This window comes from Hermetia illucens, chromosome 3 (assembly GCF_905115235.1).
Source record: "Hermetia illucens chromosome 3, iHerIll2.2.curated.20191125, whole genome shotgun sequence".
NCBI lineage: Eukaryota > Metazoa > Arthropoda > Insecta > Diptera > Stratiomyidae > Hermetia > Hermetia illucens.
In genome coordinates, this window is record NC_051851.1 from 129,998,485 (window position 1) to 130,015,291 (window position 16,807).

General features: G+C 43.4%; 1 protein-coding gene across 1 annotated transcript in view; it reads right to left on the minus strand.

Annotated features, from left to right (window-relative positions):
* The window catches only part of LOC119651631, a 264,754-nt gene extending 262,824 nt beyond the window's left edge, over nucleotides 1–1,930 (minus strand). The window contains exon 1 of the mRNA XM_038055295.1: nucleotides 844–1,930. The gene's annotated coding sequence lies outside the window, so the exon portion shown is untranslated. The remainder of the gene's footprint in view (nucleotides 1–843) is intronic.
* Nucleotides 1,931–16,807: the final 14,877 nt, after the last annotated feature.

Below are 16,807 nucleotides of genomic sequence, written 5' to 3' on the forward strand. Positions count from 1 at the left end.
GGTAATGTGTCAAACGTTTCCGGGTGAGGGTCCTAGACGTTCTAGGGGGTGTGTAAGCTGGTAGTCTATCTGAGACCCGAGTCCTGCACTTTGTGCGTAAATACATTTCACCATCTAGCCATCATACAATCCCCATGTTACCAATGAGATGTGAACCGCATCGACAGCTTAGTGCTCTAACCATTGAGCCATCCGGATAATTCTAGAGAAGTCTCTATTGTATTCCAGGCCTCGGAGAAAACTTCGGAACGGGCTTTCCTCTCTCGATAGGCAGCCAGGATTCCATCATTTTTGTGAGTATTCACTGTATATTTATAAAATTATTGCGAGGTCGGTTCTTCTCGAAAAAATTGTTGTATTTATTACATTTAAAAAGACAGACGACAATAAATAGTGACGGCGCAGAAAGCTCGAACCGGAGCCACGACATACTGATAATATAGTAAATGATAATATTAAGAGAAATGTAGTAAGCCGGTAAGTAATACTTTGACGTGGAGGCTGCATGCACCAAAATGATTTGCAATGAAACTTTTAGAAGAATAGCTCTTCTTTTTTCGCGAAAGTAAGCAGGTTCAAATGATAAGGGAAAGGAATGAAGTTAAAGAAGGACGCTGGCCTTTTAATTATTAAGGAAACTTTGTGGGCGCAGACATCATGAGGAGGCAAAGCAAATCAGTAAATAATGTATCTTTTTATCGCCACCCTTTTGTCGCTTACCTGGCATTTGACAAAAAGTCGAAAAGTTTGCCACAGGGCCAATTTTTAATTCGAAAGGCAAAACAGATAGTAATTTTAGTGTGAAAGATTGAAGAGGTTATCAACAAAATGAAGTAAACTTACCTTGCTAGTTGCGTTTCGCTGACGACGAGTTTTTATAATTTTGAAAAATCACAAACAACGGAACTATCAACAAATCGAGGATGAAATATTTTTAATTCACTCAGAATATGATATTCTTTCCAAATTAACAATTTTTCCAAATAATTTAAAACAAATTTGCTAAATTCAAGAAGAATGCACCATAGGTTTGGCGCAATATGCGCTTTGTATCATTCAGCGCCAAAAAATGGCTATCAAGAGAAACAGCCCACGAATTAGGAAACTTTCCCAAAAAGATTTGCACAAGTCCCGCTTGTTGTTTAGCTTATAACAATCGCGCATAAAACTTAACTAGATGCCAGTGCGAATTTAGAAAATGTTGCACACTCTTTACCTACAGCTCCGCGTCGCGCAGTCCGCACTATTTTCCACACTGCAGCGAAAATTTCGCAAAAGCTACAATGCCAATATAGATATTAATAAAATGGCTTAGCAAGCGAATCACCGGCGAGTGAGGCTATTATTTAATTGGAAAAAACGAATGGAGACTTAATTGTTCACTTCAACCAATCAAATTCAGTAAATTTTCATGCGCCGCATCGGATTGCCAAATCGATAAAATTATGCAAAAATTCCACTAAAAAAATTTGCTAAACAAACGACAAATATCTTATTATTGTTTCCGTTTTGTTGCGACAAATGTTTTGGCGTGGTCTTAGCTATCGTCACGGGCTACTATCGTCATCGACGTCTAGTTTTGTTGAAATCTCGGCCGTAACTGAAATTTTTGTTTAAAGTCAAAGTTAAAAACAACGTAATGCCAAATGGTTAGCGAAGACCAGGAGGAAGACGAGCTTCATTGGAACACCAACAACAATAACAAAATTATATTTAGTATGACCACTGTCCATCCATACAAATCCACCGACTTGGGGGTGGGGGTAGAAAAATGCTTCTCCAGCCAAACGACCTAGAGTGAAATCGCGACCGCATCAACCGCTTTCGGAAAACTCGTCAGCGCCTCGAGTATGAAATGTATCTTAGTCGCGCACTCCATAAACAAAAAGATACTCTCACATTCAGCACCGCGTTCCGAGTTGCAGAAACGTTCGTCGCTGGCTTATCTAGATACAAATACCTACTGCCATTGTCTAGTGGCAGCGGGGCCTACTCGCGATTTACCTGTACGCGGCGATGAATGCGGTGAAGGCGAAGCACAGGTAACAGTGTGAGTTGGTGTGCATTCAGCCAGAGGAGCTGACCGGACTTGGAGGGAAACTGCAGCGAAGAGAGAAAATACTAAATGTTAGTAAGTTGCCGTGAAATTCAGTGGAAGGAAAGAAATTGTTGAAAAGTCATTTGATGACTCCGCTGAAGTGCTTTCTCGTGTAGCTTCCTGAGGCATAGCACACCTGGAGATACGTGGACAGATGGGGTATGGCTGCCGAGAGAAACGGAGTCACTTGGCTACTGCATGGCGTGTGGATAAGTAGTCCCATTACACCCTTTAGCCAAGTGCAGTAATTGAAGTCGAATGAAATGGGCTTGCACCAGAAAATGAGATTTTTAGGCGAAGTGGCAGAATTTAATGTATGCGAGTAATTGGAACATGAGACCACATTGAATACGAACTGTGTCTTCTGACTACGCTGCCTTGCTGTTCGGGTAGGAGTAAGAATGACACATGTGGCATAAAAGTCACCAGATATTAAGTTAAATAAAAGAAAAGTAGTTTTCGGAGACAAAAATTTTCTAGTGAGAACAGGTCATTTTACATTTGCTTCAAAGCGCAAAAGTGAGCCCCAATTAAAGTTTTTATTCTGTTATTTTAGCAATCATGATGAGGTAAACGTGGTCAAAGGGTATTATAGGTTCCAGGGGGCAATGTGCATTGGTACCCACGATGGAGCATAAAACAACACCGCATAGAATCCCCTCTGACAATCAGGTGAGAGTTAACACTGAAGCCATCAACAGAAAAGTCCTCCACAACACCTATAAAGGGAAAATGGATGCCACAATAACCGCACTCAACAGAGATCCTGAAGATGAAGCAGCAGCAAATGATGTTCGCAATCACCTGAAGAACGTTATCATAAATATGACCACAAACATACTTGGCCGCAGTCACAAAAGGAGTCCAGGAGCACCAGGCCCGGAAGTTTTACCAACAAGTCAGCAGGATGAATCCTTGTACACCTCGATGCTCATCCTGTGGAGATGAAGAGGGAAATCTGATTTCCGACAGAATGGGCAAAATACTCAACCCATCGCTCCAGTAGAGTTGAGTACTTTGGTGAACTACTGAACAACCAGAACATCGGCGAGTTGGAAGTCCCGCCAACTGAAGACGACGGACAAATACTGCCACCACCAAGTATCGAAGAAACAGTCCGTGCAAATTATCAGCTTAAAAATCTTGAGTCGCCAGGAGCCGATGGAATTACGGCTGAATTGGTAAAATATGGAGGCGATCAATTACATCAAGTGGTTCATCCACTTGCGCTCAAGGTGTAGGACAGCGAATTAATGCCTAACGACTGGCGACGAGGCATTATCTGCCCCATACAGAGAAAGGGGGAATTCACGCAGTGTAGCAATTAAAGAGGTATGACGTTGCTGAGTACCATCTATAAGATATTCTCCGTTTTCTTGCAAGGTCGGGTAGCCTATATCGCCCAGAGCATCATTGGCCCAGAGGCTTCACTCCAGGAAAATCAGCAACAGATCATATTTTCTCTGTGCTACAAGGACATGGAAAAACTGCTGGAATATGGCCATCAATTGCACGATCTTTTCATCGACTTTAAGGGCGCCCATGATAGCATAACCAGGGTAAAACTGTACACGCCCATGAGAGAATTCGGTATCCCGACTGATGACTGAACTGATAAGACTGACTAAGCTAAAACTAAGATCATTCGACATCAACAACGGTCTTCGACTAGGGGGTGCCCTAGCATGCGTTCTCGTCCTGAAAAAAAGTGATACGTGATGCTGAGGTTAATGCGAGGGGAACCATCTTCTTTAAGTCTACCCAACTACTGGCCTATACTGCGGGTATCGACATCATGGGAGAACAACACGAGAGGTACAAACTGCCTTCATCCAGATCGAGCAGATGGCGTGAGATCTTGGACTGCACATCAATGAAGGCAATTTCATAACGCAGTTCTCCATTGGCTTATTGGCTAAATAAGATTATCCTTTATAATATTAGTGAACTTTAAGTTTAAATTATTTAGTTAAATTGAGAGGAGTCCTGCGCGAACTCCTACTCTAAGGAGCGTCCGTCCTAATTAGAACATGCCTACACGATTCGCGAACGCTGGGCACGTCAGCTTCGCGTGGTTGGTGGTGGCTTCAGCTTGCCATTGCCTCCTTGAGTAGACGCAACAGATCGGTAGCGTTGAGACCCAATCTGATGTCAAGAACAGGGTCGTTGGGGAGTCTCACGGTACTTGCAGCAAATTCTTCCCGATTGGCTGTCCGGCAGCCAAGTAGAACAAGCCGAGGAGTTTGCCCAGCTCTGAAAAAAGGGAGGACTCAAACTGCATTCCCTGGTCGGTGATTATAATTGCGGGCACACTAAAGCGTGGAGTGCATTATCGACAGAGGGCCTCAGCACAAGATTGTGTGTGCCGTGCGAGTCTCGCAAAGAACCAATGATGTCGAGGAGGTGGTTTGTGTGGAAATGTTTGGTGGGCCGAGGGAACACTCCTACACCTTTCCTCACATGCTTAGTTGTTTTGCACTTCTGGCATGCGATGCACTGTGCCCAAGAATTATTGTCACTGTTCATGGATGGCCAGAAATACTACTACTACTACTGCAACTATATGGCCTTAGTTTCGTGTTTGAGGTTGCGCAGAGTAAGTAGGAGTTTGAGCTGGAGATAGGAAACTCCCTAAAAGTGAATTTGGAATTAGTCCTCATGCTTTTAAGAACGGCGTAGTCCTTATGGGGGTTGGTGATTGTCAGAAAATCGGCAGTGGCGGGGATTTTGACCTATGCAACACGTGACAAAGCGTCAGCAGCCACGTTATCTTTTCCAGCTACGTGTCGGAAGTGAACTGGCTGATCAAACTCAAGTGCCGAAGTTGGTGAAGGGACGGTTTGACGCGCTTTTTTTTTTAGGCAAAAGTGAGTAGCACTATTGGATTTAGGAACCATATAACGTGGCGAAGGTCAACAACTGTCTGAATGTCCGCAAATACTCTGGTTAAGAGGCAACGTGAGCTTCTGCGGTGATAATGGACGCACCTTAAATAGGGAGCCAGTATTGTTGATATGATGCTGAACATCATGTTTAATGGGCTCAGAATACGTGTGTCGATGACGTCTTCAAAAACGATTGAAAGAGTGCTGAATGATCTCGTTGAGATTTTTCTTGATAAAGGAAGTTGTGGGGTCAAAGAGGGACTTGCGCGGCTAAGATGGGTATGCTAATATCCATGATGATAAAGCGCCAAGAAAATATAAAAGTCTTAAACTCAAGTCTACCTGCCTGTATCCAGGATCAACGAGAAATTTGCTCGCGTAAGTTTTAACGATTGCGGTGTTAACTTATGATGCCGGCATATGCGAAGAACCGAAACCTCAACGCCTGCATCGATCAGGTAGTTGCGCCGGCTTAAGAGGTCGTAGATTGTGAGGTGGCATGGTGCTGAATTTCGGGTAGCGGTCGCCAGAACTAGCGACAAGTCTGATTTGTTTGGTAAGAAATTGAAGGGGGATACATTTTTTAGTTTTTTCAACGAGCCATGTTCTGGTTCTTGCCAAAGATACCGATGACTTACTAACTGATCGCCCATTTCGGGAGGCGGATCTAGACCTTGATCTGGTCCTACTCTCTGAATGCGAAGCACCGACGGCCTCTGCCAACCTAGAGATGGTAGCTGTTATTGCTACTACCATCTTCTAAAGCCGAACCACCTGGCTTGAGATGTCGCGGTGCACCTCTCCAGCTATGGGTAGCACGTGGACCTCATAAACTTTCTCCACGATGACGGCTATCATATCCAGAGACCCCGAATCCACACATGTTATGATGGCCTGTGTGCTCTTCGGAAGCCAAAGATTGTAGCAGCTTGTCACTACTCAACTGCTTCATTGCACGCAGGAGTTGGTTCGGCGCACGGTCACCTAGCATTAACTCTGTTAGTAAGTGGTTAAGTTTAGCCGTCTGACGGGCATTTTATGAGCTATTCGTTTAATTACCTATAAGAGCAGTCCTCGAGGAAATCGGAAATAGGCTCAACTGCCTCCTCGTCTAGTCCGACCAGCGTGTGGATTGAAACGGACGGCATCCGCTGTGACGTCGGCCAAAGCGAATTCAGATTCAATCTGAGACCATGTTGCATGAGGCGATCATTCCATTTCTCGACAAGTTGTTCGAGATCATTTTTGCTATTGGACACAAGAAAACCATCATCTGCATAAAGGACTGTATAGGGCGCTGGACGTTGGATGCCCCGTGTGACAGTGCCCAAAACAAGAAACAAGTCGGGAAACCGGAAGCTGGACGTTTCATGTATGAAAGTTTTCGTGTATTTCTTTTATAAAGACATTTAAGTGTGCGTTTGTCCCAATGGTATGTAGCACGTAGTATAGGCATATATTATGTGAGAATATCCACTCTCCGGTGATATTGACATTCAAAGTTTTGAATTTGCAACGAAGCGACAACTTTAAAGTATGTATTATAACATTGTTAGTGATTGTGCGACTTCCACCAAACTTTGCAGGATCATGCTCTAGACTATATTGTTGAAATTCGTGGTACTAGGATGAACTTAAGGGGGGTTCTGCAGCCAATTACTAAAAGTTATAGTAATATGCTATTATTAACTTCATTTGAAAAGATATCGGTATGGGAGGTATTTCGGAGTCTAGACACCATATAGTGATAGCCTCTTGTTTTTGCTCAGATTTTCGGCTGGGTAGTTTCTGAGAATAGGGCGCAAAAGAGTTGATCATTTTCGATCCCCCGCACTCTCCACCTCACCAATAAATGTCAAAACTAAGCTCGGCTTCGGAAAGTACGGGAGGTATTTCGGAGCATAAGCACTATATAGTGGCAGCCTCCTGTTTTTTTAGATTTTTCGTCCGTTGATTGCTGCCTTGCGAATCAAGTTACCGATAAAACTATGTGAGGAATGCGCATCAAATGGTGGCGATTTCGTGAGAAGAAAGAAGAAATGATCTCATTGGCGCGATTACCAAACAATTGCGCATGTGGAAAATCGTGAAACCAAATTAAAGACGTGATCCATAAAGTGGCTTATGCATCACTCCCGGGGTCAGCAAGTCAGATAAGTGGTTCATCAATTGAGACACTTGGCTTCGGAATGACAATGTTGAAATGAAGGTCCATGAAAAGAAACGGTTCTACCACAAGTTTCTCGACGATAAAACGCTGCCCAATTTGCAAATTTATAAGAATGTCAACCGGTAAGCAAAGAAAGCGACCGCTGTCAACCGAGCGGCCCATTACAAATATCTTTACAATAAACTAGACACTCGGGATGGCGAGAGAGATCTGTATCGACTTGCCAAAAATCGAACCATTGTTGCATTAATGACAACAACGGTATTTTGCTTACCGGCCGTCGAGCCGCGACGGGACGAGAATATTTCCTGTAGATTTCAACTGAAGAATTTGCTAATCCTCCACTTCCACAATCATTGTCGACATTTGGAGCAGTACCACCTGTCAGCGCCACTGAAGTTGAGAGAGCAATAAAACGAATGAAATCAGGGAATGCAATAGGATCTGACGACATCGCATCTGAGCTCTGGAAAGCGAAGAGCTTGGATCCAACACTGTGGCTCAGTGAATTCTTTAATCGGGTTATTCAGCAAGGAAGAACACCATCTGACTGGCAAGAAAGCACCACAATTCCAATAAGGAAAAGGAAAGTTGGTTCAGCAGAATGTCCAATTTACCGGTTACTTACCCATACCATGAAGATTTTCGAACGCATTCTTGACAACCATATTCGCGAGATCGTTGGAGTAACCGTGAATCAAGCCGAATTTGTCAACAACTGCGGAACTACTGATGCAATACACGCTGCGTGGTTACTCATGGAGAAACACCGTGCAAAGCATCGCCCTCTCTATATTGTATTTTTGGATCTGGAGAAAGCGTTTGATGGTGCCATACGAACTAATCTGGTATGCTCTACGACAACACTTATTGCCAGAAGAACTAGTGCGCTGGGTTCAGTTGCTCTATTATGATCCGAAAAGTAGAGTTTGACGTGTGGCGGGGGTATCAAAATCGCTTGCGGCTGAGTTGGTATTAATCAAGGAAGCGCCCTCTTACCACTTCTCTATGTTCTTTTTATGGACACCGTCATATGGGACATCCAATGTCTAGCGCCCTATACACTGCTTTATGCAGATGATGTTTTCCTAGCGTGTAATAGCAAAAATCATCTGGAACAACTTGCCTAAAAATGGAATGATCGGAACCTGGATGAAGTGGCTGGTGCTCTTTGTGATCGATAGATTAACGAATGTCTCAAATCTAAAATTTACCGCAATGTTGTCCATGCTGTCGGTCTCTATGGTTCTGAGTGTTGGCCGACTATAAAACAGAATGAACGCCTTTTGCGGTAATGGAGACGAAAATGTTGCATTGGACTAGTGACATGACAAGTTTTGATCACATCCGCGGTCGATATGGAGTTGCGTCGATCGTGGAAAAATTGCGAGAGAGGCGTCTTCGCCAAGTTCGATCTGAACATCGAAGTCGATGGTAATCGACCAAAAAGCCGGCCAAAACAACGGTGGCTTGATACACTGGATGGCGATTACATCCAGATCAGGCATTTGACAAAATAAAATGGCGAAACCAATAAAACGACTCCCCCCCCCCCCCCCCTTTGGCACCAAACTACCCGGTTTCTTGTAGAGGACAGATATCAATGCGCCTTTTCCGGAGGGGTTTTGCGAGTTCCTCGGTCTTTCCATAGGGGGTACCAACATTTAGCGTGCAAACACGTATTTGCTTGGCTCGGAATATTTTACGTCCTGACGCCGTTCATGCGTCAAAAACGGCTGTCCGTTTTTCGACAGGACAGGGGCCCCTCCTGCCGCGTCGACTGAGGTAAACACCCTATCATTTTTCCAAGGCTTATGATCCAACGTGATCATTTTGTTTTTAACGGCATTACATGCATTCTCTTAGTCGGTCTGTCGCGTGATAGTATATTCAGCATTGTGGAATAATTCCAACTATACCCTCTTTCCCTAAACTCAGCATTTTATTTTTGTTTCATTGGGGATAGTATAACTACGTTGCCTGAAGCGCTCCTCTTTTACCTGAGCTTGGACCAAGGTTTTATATAAATAGCTTGCTGTAATCCATGTGAATACACTACGACCGATGTCCATGAGGTAGACATCAGCACTGTTTTGTTACGTATATTCCTTCAAAATCTCTTGCTTATTGCGATGAAGTCGCTCTGATTAAATATTTAGAGCCCAAACAACGTTATGAGAGCCCCTACCTTTGAGCAGCAATTTGCTGCAAAGCTTGGAGACTATGGGCGAAACACTATTTTGTACAACGAAAAGCGGAAATTACGAAAACTTGGTCCATATTCCGCAATAAGGTAGGGGCGACAAACAGGTACTTGCGAGCAGGGACTTCTTTAGGATTGTACTCAACTTGTGAGAGACCCGTGTAATTACCATTTTCTCATTTCGAAATTTGAAGAGAAGCAGTCGGGAAGTTGCCGCCAACACGCAGGTTAATTTTAATATTTTTGATCTTTCGTGGTATAGATCTTTGATATTAAAACCCTGCAGAGCTATTCGAACTCGCAATTTATCGATGAAAGCCGCGACTTTATTGTACTTTATTGTAGGTACTGGAATGAGGTCCTTTCAGTTGCGTTTCATATGTCACTCTTAGCGCTAAAAACCTTTCGACTTTCAAAGGACTCTCATTTCGGAAGCACGGCATCGACGTTATATGCACTTCAAAAATTCTTCCTTTCCGCCATTGATCTTTGATGATTGTTATTTAGATTGATACTGATTAAGAAGCAAATTGCTAATCAACATCCATAGATTTAGCGTTTTCTTCTTCTAAATCTGATATTTTCTTTGCCTATTTTTCCTATTAATTTTCTTTTTTGTGCTTCCAAATTATTGCCGATTCAAGTCTGCTTCTGCACATGCTTTGCGTGAAAACGTGAACAGAAATCCCTGACTCGGTACTTTTATTGTGCAAGTGCAATATTTGCCTTGCAGTTTTGCGAGACAGTGCGGCGCGATTTGATTACACGCCGGAAGGTGGGTGTCCTCATATTGGGCGAAATAGTTAATACAATATTCCGGCGGAAGATATGCATTATATGTTGACTAGGCCAAATTTATTTACACGAAAAAGGACACGTCGGTAGAAACATAAGCGGGCCGGATGCAGAGTGATAAGCTTGCATATATTTACTGAGGATGACGCGGGCTTGGGAGTTTAACACATCAGACAGGTCATTGAATTGTTTGTTTTTGAAAGTTCGTGGCTAGGTGTTTTCTGGAAAGTGTTTGGCTTTGTGGAGAAATATAATTACACGTGACAATTTTTTCGTAGAAGCGAAACGTAGACAACCACGTACACAATCAGGTATACATATTTGCATCCAATTGAACTGCACTTTTCGTTATAAATATCTACTCTCGCCTGACTAGTTACATAGTTTATATGTTTTTCTTCGTGACTGTGTTATGTATCCTTAGTATTTACTACGTTACTATTGTGAAACAAACTAAAGGATTTGCCAAGAAGACTGGTTAAAAGTTATTATTCTTGCTTTTTACGGTTTTATATCTGTGTGTCTGTCTTTGTTTTTTATTGGGGGAAATTCTTTATGGATACGCATCTTGAATCTAGGACCCACATGTCGAACTCTTACCGACTAAAATCTTGGCACGTAGGACAATCGGACGATTACGGCGAGGTACTTCTTGTACCCACCGTGTTCGGTTAAGAGATGAGTCAGATCGTAAATTGCCTTACTATGGTTCCGCATAGTCCATATACTCATGTTTGGGATAAGCCTGTGTGTCCACTGGCTATTCTCCGCCTGGTCCCATGCTGTTTGCCTTGCAGCCAATGACCTCATACGCTCACTTTGCTTGTTTAGGCTTGGTTCCTGATTCTCGGACAAACAACTTGCCTCATCGGCTGGAACATCCATTGGGATCATCCCCGCATTCACGCTGTCTCATTAGATGTTGCTCGATAGGCGCAACATGTTTGGAGAGCGCTTAATCGATATGCAGCTTTGAGTTATCTGCGATTTTTTCCTATTTTTAGCGCCGATGTCCACATCAATGCCGCGTATAAAAGGACAAAACGGACGACTCTTGATAAAAGTAATCGTCGGCTATGGTCAGGGCCTCCTCTATTCGAAAGCATCCTTGCCAGTGTTGAACTGATAGTCGCCGCTTTCTGCCCTGTGGCGCGGCAGGATTCGCGACATTCGAAATTTATTTCGAATGTTGCGAATACCAGCGGACAGATGACATCACCGGCCCTCTCCACTCAGTTTAGACCTCGCCACAGGAGTGAAGAGCAGAGTGCCATGAAGGGGACGGCAAATGTCATTTGTGAGAAAAGAAAAGGATTACAAAAAACTTCTTCGAAGACTGTATCTCCTAGTTGTAATTGATTACTTAAAGTGTATAACAAACTAATTATATTGAATTAAATTAATTGATCTGATATTCTAGTCAATAATATAATAAGTACCACTATTAGACATTATAATGATTTCTATCGGGATTTTATCATGTCTTGTTTTATCAGAGGGAGATTTTAATGGTGTGTTCCTTCCTAAATACAACCTATAAATGACGAACAGATGTAATTGATAAAGAGTATATAAGCCCTCAAAGCCCAGTGAGCTTTAAGTTGGGTTTAAAACTCAGTCTGAAGTTGAATGTTACTCCCAGGTATTTCAGCAATGGCTGAGAGCTATCAACATGCGTTCCGTAAATTTCAACAGTTTTCTGTTTCCACCGGTTTGTAAAGGGTACCAACTTCGTCTTGTGTTCAGCAAGCTTCAGTCCGTGATCTTAAAGCCAAGCCATGATCGTCCGTATAGCCTCGTTAGTATATATTTCTAATTCATCGGGGTGATAGGAAGTTATGACCACTCCAACGTCATCTGTGAATCCGATGAGAGCTTGCTTAGCTACTGGGAGCTGTAAAACGTTATCATACATTAAGTATCATAGCGCGTAACTGCTGTCATTATACCGTCCTTTTTCGACCCTTTGTCATCATCAATAAATATACATAGCTATGTATTTTGGCGTCTGTGCTGCGATCAGCGCTTCGATGATATGGTTCCAATTGGCAGAATTGAGCATGTTTCTGATGTCGAGAGTCACCAGTGCGCAGTATTTCCCTTCGTCGTTGGCTTTTATGGCTGCCTCTAAAACCAGTTTGGTAGCATCAACCGCTGACCATGCCTTCCGGAAACTGCCTATTTGATAACCCACCAATTATTTAATATAGCCGGTTATAGATTATCCATTCGAGGACTTTGCCTTGTATTCAGAAGACAGTGAGGTCTATAGGATGTTGGTTCACCTATCGGCTTACCTCTCTTCGGGAACAATACAAGATTTTTTATTTTCCATTCTGTGTAGAATGACCCTTCTTTTAGGCAGTCTATAAATACCTGTGCTAACATGCTTGGAGCCATTCTAATTGCCGGTTTCAGCGCCATGTTGGGGATTTGATCAACGCCGGGGGCTGGGGTTCCAGCATGGTTCCTTGCAGAATTTCTGGGTGTATTGTAGAAGCCTGTCTCGATTATAGCTTGGATGCGGAGGTCATCAATGCTATGTCTGGCATGCGGTTTGTGATGACTTTTACGGATGGCTTGGATTCGACACTTCTCACACTTAGCACGTAGACTATATTTGATTGCAAACCATGCCCTCTAGCATCTTTCAACAGCCAAGAGGTTCAGCGCCATGCAAAACGAAAGGAGATTCATCGAATCCCCCTGAATGATGCCTTTCCGTATATGGATATATTAGTGTAGGCACTTTAATGATACCCATTACATAAGTTATTAATTAAGGTAGTTGAAGGGTCTTTCAAAGCTGTAATGCACGAACGACGCCGAGCATTTCCAATGCCACCCAGTAAATCAGCATATCAGGACTTCAACGTCACGCGGCCAAACCCATAAACAGTTGGCATTATGTTTGCACCCTAGTCTTAGGCCAAACCCATAAACAGTTGGCATTACGTTTGCATCCTAGTCTTCTTAAGATTGTATTTCTGGCTCCTCTCTCAGTCTTCTGCCTCACAGACTTAGGGTTCCTGTGGACATGGAATTTTTTCAGAATCTCAACACGTACGAGGAACCGCACAAATAGTTGAACAATTCGTTTGGGCTGTTATCAGCAAATTTTAACTGTCTGGAAGCAAAGCTTAACGCACTTCTTGCAGACAGGAAGAGATTCCGATTAATTGGTGTCACCATAGAAGACCCATCCATTAGTTCTGATGACTTTGGGTGCCAATGAGGTCTTAACCGCCGCCGGGAGAGCTTTATTATTATCAATTGGCTTGGTGCGTTGAAATCGAGGGAAAACTGCTGCCGTTCGAGTTACCTTTCTCCACAGTTGCTTGAAAAGATCCCTGACTATGGTATTTAACAAGCTATGGAAAAATATTACGGGAGAATTAGCCCCTAGTAGCAAGCGCATTGCCGATTTTGCGGATGACCACGACCTTGGAATCAATTCTTGTTTTATTAAGTGGTCGTCTCATCTTTTTACATTCTTTAGTGGGAACAGTAACATGCAACTGACATTTTCTCATCATTGCTGATAGTAAAGTTGTTTCCAATGAGACCACTGCACCCTCAACATCGGCTTTGATTACTGTTTCGCAAATCAAACCTCCTTTGAAACAACATGAAGTCAATTGGGGTAATTTTGCGAGAGGTCATCTCACCTACTTGATTACGGCGCTTCAAAAATGTCGAACAAACGTCCAATCAAAGCAGAAATGTGACCCACGAAATAGGCTAAAAAGCCTTCGGGATCACCAAGCCTGATAAACGGTTGACCAACCGAGTTATTTATTTTTGGATTGGCGATATTCTTCCAATTGGTTAATTTCACACAAACAAAACGAGAGGCAAAGCAAGCGATCGTTGTTATCCGAATATTCCCTCATGAAAACCTTTACGAGAAGCGGGATACCCTGGGTGGCGAGAAAGATCTGAATCGAATGGCAAAAATTGAATGTTCCTTACCGGCGTCAAGCTGTGATGGACAAATAGCAAAAATAATTCGAAAAATTTGCTCACCACCACTTCTAACATTTGGATCAACTCCACCTGTGAGCGCCATAAAACTTGAAGGGCCTGGGACCTAGCAGTATCTCTCCGGGTGTTAAGGCTTAAAAAATACACCCAAAGTTTCCCTCCTTGTCGTAAAAGACGACTAAAAGGGATTGAAATTTGTGGGCTAGTAACCTGCAAATTTCCCAACTTTACTGCTACCGAAATACCTTCAGCGTTTCGGATAGGCACGACTTCACGCCGAAGATCATTAGCTATTGCAAAACGGACGATGATCGGTTTCTGGAATGTACACGGGTTCCTCAATGACGAAATCGACGCTTTCCCAGCTAGAGCGATAATTATAATGATAAAAGCTGGACACTCAGGGTCTAAGCGAAGTAAGATGTTAGGAATCTGGGCTGGACTAGACTCCCTCTTGCGGCAATCTGCTCTTGTACTTTGCTAGCAGACGCAAATCTGGGGACGTGTTGTTTTTTATGGCTACCGCAAGATGCGCTCTCTTGGCCTGGGAGCCGGTTTCTTTACAAAGTTGAGATTGTGATCGTGATGGGTGAACTGAATGCCAAGGTGGGCTCTGAAAACACGGTCATGGCGACCATAACAATAATGGTGGGAGGTTTGTGGATTTCTGCCGTGACCACCTCGTCGTTGGTGGCACATTGTTCGAGCACAGAGTTTGCCATAAGGTTAGATGGATTTCAACTGACCAACACCGTACGAGCAATCAAACTGACCACTCCGCGATCCGCAGATATTGATTTAGGAGTGGGCTTGTGGATTTGCGTAACAAGAGAGATGCTTACATTTGCCTCGACAGAGATCAGCATTTGATGCCTGCTTACCTTAATTTCGATGTTACGTCCGCCACGTCTCGAAGGATTAGAAAGCTGCAACGACCCCCCTCCACTCTGAGTTCAAAAGCGACAACTTATATGACCCAGTTATCCCTCGACACTGCGAGAGGTATTTTGCTGATCGGACGGCATATATGCTGATTAACCCGCATGAGAATATTGATGAGCATTGAGCAACCACCAAAAATACTCTTTTTTCGGGTGCTTCGTAGGTTGTCGGTCACGTGCTGAAATTGTGGAAATGAATCGATGAACGGGAGAGATCGTGACGACCTTTTCCAGGAAGGAGAAGAAGGGGTGATCATTAAGATTCCACCCGTATTGAGTGCGACAATTGGAGTGATACCTGCATGCCCTCAATCGTCGCTTACATAATAGTCAAAATTATCCTCGGGCGCATTGAGGAACATCTCGAAAGCTAGAGCGAAAGGTCCTTGCCGGATCTTCCTGCATTGACCATATTAACATACTGTTCCGCGGGGTTTAGACCTTCACTTCACTTGCTGCTCATCGATTTCATGAAGGCTCTCGACAGCGTGAACAGGAACTCTATCTGGTGTGCGGGGTATTCCGAAGAATTTTACTGCTATTATCAAAGCAACATATGATGGCGCAAAATATCATGTGCTGCATCGAGGTAAAATCTCAGAGGAATTTAAAATCGAAAGCATAGTCCAACGAAGTTGCATCTTGTCACCTATATTATTTCTTCTTGTTATCGAAGGCGATTTTTATGCAGCCTTGTCCGGAGGCGATGGAGGAGTTCAATGGACGATGGCATATTCCTGCAAACGGCTCGACTATGCTGATCGAATTCGAAGGACAGGTAGGTACAGTGCGACTGAAGATAAACACCAGCGGAATCAAAGTTCTGAATTTGACCTGGCTTCGTACTCTCACCTATTTGCGTTATTAGACAATGTTCTTTCTATATGGTAGTAGTACAAGAAAAATTTTCCCGCTCTTACCGTTATCCGGGTACATTGGCCCGATGGCCGGTGCACAAGCCAGTTACCCATGGGCAATGTGATCGGAACGCGGAAGTGGTCACGCTATTTTTACGGGCTAAGCCATGCACTGAAACGCACTCTCCCAAGGTAGCCGACTAGGGGGTTTCCTAAAGAGCACTTGGGGCAGAACAGTAGAGGAAAAAATGCGCTTTGCCTTTCACGAAAAAATGTAATTTGTACTGTTTAATATATGCCTTACTTTTCTGTCCGTAAATATGAACGATCATGTCGCTACTTAAAGTATCTGTGATAATGGAGGACGTAGCAATGCATTTTCGCATGGTCGCACACAATCTGTGTACAAGCTGGAAATAGAACAAGTGAGAAAATTAGCTAAATATAGGAAAAAAAGAGTTAATGATGCTATCTAGGTTATTAACCAGAATTCTAGGGAAAGTGTTGTAAATCCCATGTCATCATCATCATCATCATCAACGGGGCAACAGCCGGTATCCGGTCTAGGCCTGCCTTAATAAGGAACTCCAGACATCCCGGTTTTGCGCCGAGGTCCACAAATTCGATATCCCTAAAAGCTGCCTGGCGTCCTGGCCTACGCCATCGCTTCGTTTGTTTTTTCTACCATAGATCGTCTTTTGCTTTTTCTACCATAGATATTGCCCTTATAGACTTTCCGGGTGGGATCATCCTCATCCATACGGATTAAATGACCCGCCCACAGTAACCTATTGAGCCGGATTTTATCCACAACCGGACGGTCATGGTATTGCTCATAGATTTCGTCGTCGCCCCCCCTGTCACCGGCAACAAA